The sequence below is a fragment of the Tympanuchus pallidicinctus genome, unplaced genomic scaffold (genome assembly GCF_026119805.1).
Source record: "Tympanuchus pallidicinctus isolate F22 unplaced genomic scaffold, pur_lepc_1.0 scaffold10, whole genome shotgun sequence".
Lineage (NCBI taxonomy): Eukaryota > Metazoa > Chordata > Aves > Galliformes > Phasianidae > Tympanuchus > Tympanuchus pallidicinctus.
In genome coordinates this window covers 4,905,064-4,911,063 of record NW_026294619.1, presented here as the reverse complement: position 1 = coordinate 4,911,063, position 6,000 = coordinate 4,905,064, and the positions used below count along the sequence as shown (strand labels likewise).

At 41.1% G+C, this 6,000-nt stretch overlaps 1 long non-coding RNA gene across 1 annotated transcript in view; it reads left to right on the top strand.

Annotated features, from left to right (window-relative positions):
• The first annotated feature begins 4,464 nt into the window (after window positions 1–4,464).
• Window positions 4,465–6,000, top strand: part of LOC128091231 (uncharacterized) — a 105,740-nt gene continuing 104,204 nt past the window's right edge. Inside the window, exons 1-2 of the long non-coding RNA XR_008211309.1 lie at window positions 4,465–4,530; window positions 4,894–4,955. This is a non-coding gene — a long non-coding RNA (uncharacterized LOC128091231). The remainder of the gene's footprint in view (window positions 4,531–4,893; window positions 4,956–6,000) is intronic.

Genomic DNA, 6,000 nt, shown 5'->3' with positions numbered 1-6,000 from the left:
GGAAGACTGTGAGAGGCCAAAACTAATCCTAATAAAAGTAGCATAAAATATCAACATGAACAGAATTGCTCAGGGGAGGGAATAAAACCATAGCAGCTAGTTTGTGTACAGTTTGTGCACACATTCAAACTGAAGGAGGCAGGACAGAGAGATTGACTGAGTATGGACCAATAGGTGTACTGCTGAAAGCAGTGTAAGTAGAGAGAGTTAGACCCACCACTTAGAAAATTATAATAGGTTTGTGTGGACAAAATTCAGCCATTTTTTTTATCTCTGATAGAACGGGTGCAACAGGATGAAAGAAAAACAGTCTAGCGCTGAAACCAGGGAAGCTTGATTGCCTGGGGTCTAGGCTAGGAACTGAAGAAGCTGTGAGGTCCTTACAAACTTAGGAACATAGGCTAAAGGTCAAACCACGTGCCTGGAGCATTGGCTAGTGGCTGATGTGGCAGAGGTGATGTGGACAGTGATAGAGACTTTCCACATATGGACTCTGCTGTGCATGGCTACCAGCCATCTTACTGCGGTCAACACACTTGTCACACTTACTGCCACTGGCATCCCAGTCACTTTCCACATCCAGTCACAAACAGTGGGATCCCAAGCATTCTCATAAAACTAAGATTAGAGAGAAATGGAACCTGGTATTGATGGTACTGATGATCCACAGCAACTCCATTTTGAATGATGTAGTTAAGAACAGAGACTGTTGTAGATAAGAAACTCCTAGGACAAGATGTTATTTAGAAATGATGTGCTTGAGTATTGCTCAAGCTTTATGGTAGAATGCAGAAGAGAAGACAATTGCCATGGGCCCTGTGAAGCACAGGGTGATTCTGTGATTCTGTGATATAATACAATATAAGGACATGTTAGGTGAGAGAGGTGATGGAAAATTGAGCTGAAGTCTTACAGATTCATAAAAGAATTGAAGAAGAAAATGAAAGCTTTAAAGGCATAGCCCTACACCTCTTGAAACTGGCAAGTTTCAATAGCAGCCTACAAGTAGTTAAGGAAACTGAGGACCTGCTCTAAGTCAACACTGAATCAATGGCACAATCCATTATTGATGTTGGAAGATATAGCTACTTGATTTGCCAGGAGCAAAAAAGTGAAACCCCTTGTGTTGCTTTCACTGGGTTCAAATTTCCCTCATCAAACTATCTGCAGTTGCCAGAAAGCGCAAATGCCTACAGCCATCAGCCACTACCAATGATCTTCCTATGACAATTGAACTGGGCATTGGATGGATTCCCAAGTATTTGTCAGATTTAATCTTTATAAAGAGCTTGCATGAGACAAACAGGAAGGCTAGAAAAAAAACAATAAATGATAATCTAAGAAGATTCAGTAGCATCTCTTTGAAGGAACAGTTGGAAAGCTACTTCTCTTTGGAGAAAACGTTAATATACATATTCACAGCCAAATCTCCTAATTTGGGACAGTATTAATCAATACTTTGAGTGATACAAGTGAGAATGGGCATGAAGAGAGTATCTTCTCATCTGCTTTGCATGCTGTTCAGTTGACCTGGCTAGCTGAAATACATCACGCATACCTGGGAGTCTCTTCCATTTTACTTGTTCTTTTTCAGCATAAGGGTAAGTTGTGGAGGAAGTGGAACCATCTGTTTAACTGTGGTATGTGATAAAAAGATCCAGACTTTCTCTTGGTTTACTACCTGGGTAAAATATTTATATATGTGAGATGCTGTATTTCTTTGTAAACTTACTTCTGCAAGCCAAACCAAGCTAATCTTCCAGCATCATGAATTTATATCCTAACAGTGGCTTCCTGCCAGCATCCTCTCTATTGAACTGTATTTACATTAGCACTGTAGAACGTTACTTCATTCAAGCGTCTGAAGTGAAGCACTCACTCAGTGCACACACTTAGTTCTTGTTCATTGCCAGCTAGTAAGATGTTAGCAGATTGCCTTTCCCAGCTGGGCCCTGCCGTTCTACATATAATGAGAATTAGGGACAGTGGTCTTCTATGGTTGCTCAAGCTTCAGCGTTGGTTTTAGTTGTTTGTAGCTGGTGTAAATGCAAAATACTAGACAATTTCCTTTGCTCAGATTGAAAGATGAATCCTTCTATTAGATTCACAGGCATTACTTAAGTATCAGATCTTGGTGTCCTTAGTGATAAGTAATCTGGAGAATGGTTTGTTGTTTTTCAGTCTTTTTTTTTTTCTGTAACTTTCAAAGTGCTTTACAAAGTGGAAGTATTTTCATTCTGTGGAAGGCAAAATTGGTAGAAGAGAGGGGCAGATAACATTACTGAACCTGGTATAGATCCTTATGTGAAGCTTCTTTGATTTGCAGAGTCAATAATGCAGTCTCAGCGAGTGTGTGACTGAACTAGGACAATTTCATAGAATCATTAAGGTTGGAAAAGATCTCTAAGATTTTCTATCTCTGCTGTCAACCCACCAACACCATGCCCACTAGACCATGTCCCTCAGTGCTATATCTACAGGGTTCTTGAACATCTCCAAGGACAGTGACTCAACCACCTCCATGGGCATCCTGTTCCAATGCCTCACCACTCCATCTGAGAAGAAATTTTTCCTAATAACCAACCTGAACCTCCCCTGGTGCAACTCGAGGCCGTTCCCTCTAGACCTATCGCTATTCATCTTGGAGAAGAGGTGGACCTACACCTTGCTGCAGCCTCCTTTCAGGTGGTTGTAGAGAACAGTAATGTCTCCCAAGTCTCCTCTTCTCTAGACTAAACAATCCTGGTTTCCTCAGTCACTCCTCATAAGTCCTGTGCTCCAGACCCTTCACCAGCTTCGTTGCCCTTCTTTGAACACGCTCCAGTGCCTCAATGTTCCACTGCACAGCTATCCAGCCACTCTGCCCCAAGCTTGTAGCATTGCATGGGGTTGTTCTGACCAAAGCGTAGGACCCAGCACTTGGTCTTGTTGAGCCTCATACAATTGGCCTCAGCCCATTGGTCCAGCCTATCCAGATACCTCTGTGGGGACTTTCTTCCCTCAGGCATAGAGAAGCATTTTCTGTAAACTTACTAAAGGTACACTCAATCCACTCATCCAGAACATCAATAAGGATATTAAACAGGACAGGCCCCACTACAGACCCTTGGGGAACACCACTCGTGACCGGTCAGCAGCTGGATTTGACTCCATTCACCAACATTTTCTGGGCCTGGCCATCCAGGCAGTGTTTTACTCAGAGCACACCTGTTTAAGCCATGAGCTGCCAGCTTCCCCAGGGGAATGCTGTGGGAAACAGTGCCTGGAGAAATGAAAGACTGAAGAAGTCCGACTGTACTCTGTGTGCTCTGATGCACAGACTGTTACTTCTGGATAAGTACTTTAGAATGGAGTTAAAATTATACATTCTCTCTGTGTTCTAAAATGGCCTGCTGAGCACAAACTTTGTTCTCTTTATTTAAAGAGATGATTTGAAAAAGGATTTTTCATCCTTGAATTTCACTAAAAACACTTAAATTACTCTCCTTGTCCCATGTCATGCTGTATTCTGAAAAAGCACTGGGACTTTGCTAGCTCACAAGAAGGAGAAAGCAAAAACATTTGGTCCCATCTCCAAAAACGGATGAATGACAGCAGCTGATGAATGAAGTACATGCTTCGACTCAAATGTAAGAATTAAATAAATAATTCTCTCTGGAAATTTGAAAACACTTTACTTTTAGTGGTAAGAAATATGTGACAGCTAGTTTAAGGAGAATAATTGTGTAATAGCTTGGAAATCTGATTTCTCATACAATGGTTCCAGTTCTTAATTACCTCAGTGTTAACATGCAGACTGGGGTATTGAAAAACTTTTCTCACAATAATCAATTTCAGGGCTGTGTGAAGTTTTTTAAGGTCATTGCATACAAGGTTTGAAGGAGATTACCAAGAAAGATGGTAGTTTCATTATAATGTAGTCTTCTATTTTGATTTGTTTAGATTTTTATCTCCATTTTGAGGAAGTGGCAAACAGAGAATGAGGAAATATTTTCACATCTTTCTGGGAGAAGAGCAAAAAACATGAGTTGGGGGATTGTAAAGACAGCAGTTACAGTAACTGTCACTCCATTGTTCCTTAAGATGGGCAACAAAACAAAACAACCACCTGCCCCCAAGTTAAGTGAAATTAATTAATTTTTGTGGTTTTAAATTTGCTTTATGAATGTTTGTGTCTTCATGGGAAGAAAACACTTTCACATTCCAAAACCACTGGACTAGGACAATAATGATCTTTCCTGGTGATGAAGCCAGCCTTTCCCTCCTGGGTATATGAGTAGCTGCCACTCTTTCCTACTCAAACAGTTTTCAAATGCTGCAAGCCTAATGGAGGGTAAGTTTGCCTCACTGAAGCAGGTCTTTGACTGTAAAGTGCAGGTGAAACCAGTGGAGATGCATTTAAATTTGTCTGAGAACTTGACCTTATTTCTAATGTTGAATATGTTTACTTCTGTCTTACAGGGTCATCACTGGTCAGCAATGAGGGAACATTAAAGAGTCTGGAAGTCCATTTTGGCTCTGTCAAAGAATGTGAGCACACTTCTGTTTATTTTCTTCCCTCCTTCATTCCCTCCTTGCCTGTGGTGCAGATTAGAGGTAAAAGTCTCCAGAGAGTGGATTCCTCATTAAGATTCCCGATACCTCCTGGTATGTGGTGCCTGAGATTACCACATGAAGGGTATCCTGCTATTTTTGCCTCTGGTCCAGTCCCTTTGAAGGAACCCTGGAACACTTTACACTCATGCAGATTTATGAGTGCTGTGTACCCTGCCAGAGACTTTCTGACATACTCCTGTAAACTAATTATGGGAAAGTCCCCCAGGCCCCTGACGTTAAAAATACATTCTTAGCATTTCATGAACAAAGCTTAGTTTCCTCCTTCTGTTCCTATAGGATATGATCTATTTCCTGACAGATGTTTATCCTAAAACACCAAGTGATTGCTTCTGAGGAAAGTAAGTGAACAAAATCATGCCATACCACCTAGAATGAGTCACAATGTGAATCCTGAACTCCAGGTGTGATCTGAATTTCTCTAGTGGCCAAGGATTTTGATTTTTAAAATTCTGATTTATTAAAGTTTGTCTCAGTTGAAGACTGGGCACTTTAATTTCTGCAGCCAGTCATGAAGCCTTCCTTTTCAATGCCTTCAATGCCTGCATGGCTTTTGATCAAAATCCATTGTGCACCTGCTGACTGTTTGGATACCTGAATGAAAGAAGTTGATCCTTCCAAGTGCTTGTGCCTTGCTTCTTCTTAGGCACTACAACACGAGATGCCAAGAAAGACAAACAGATATAGAATAAACAAGAATGGGTGTTGGCAGGAGTAGAGTTCTGGCTCATATAAGTAGAAAAACACAACATTTGTTGGCTGACAATTATTTGTGATCCTAGGGGCTCCTGGGAGAGGGGAAGGTGGCATGTGCATCAACTGTGAATGCCTGAAACAGTCTTGGTGGTTATGAACATAGGTGTAGATGCTCTCAACACATATATCACAAACAGTGCCCTTGGAAACACTTATTCCCTAACTAGACAAGGAGCACAGGGCTAGGTGCAGTAGGGAGAACTGGATTCAATTCATAATCTTAATCTTCAAATCATAATCTTAAAATTCATCCCATTATAGAGCCATACTGAGATGCATTCTGGCTTAGACAGGTGGTCAAGTTATTGCCATTTACCTGATTATTTCAGAGCAACCGAGCTGCCATAACTGTGTATGCTTCAGTCTGCCTCACTTGTTAATTACTGTATTTTAGCTCAAACTTCAGTGAAAGGCCTGGCATACATAAACTAATTAACCTGAGCTGTCACATGGGCTTGTTTTTGGTCAGTGAGCATGGTCTGTGTAGGAATTTCAGCTTCTTGTTGTTGTTGCTTGTTGATGGTGTCTTTTGGGGTCCTAATCCTTGATACGGCCTGAACTTAGAGTGTTTCAGATGTAATATATATGTGCACAGTGGCCACAAAGCTATTGATTTTGTTAACGGATCTT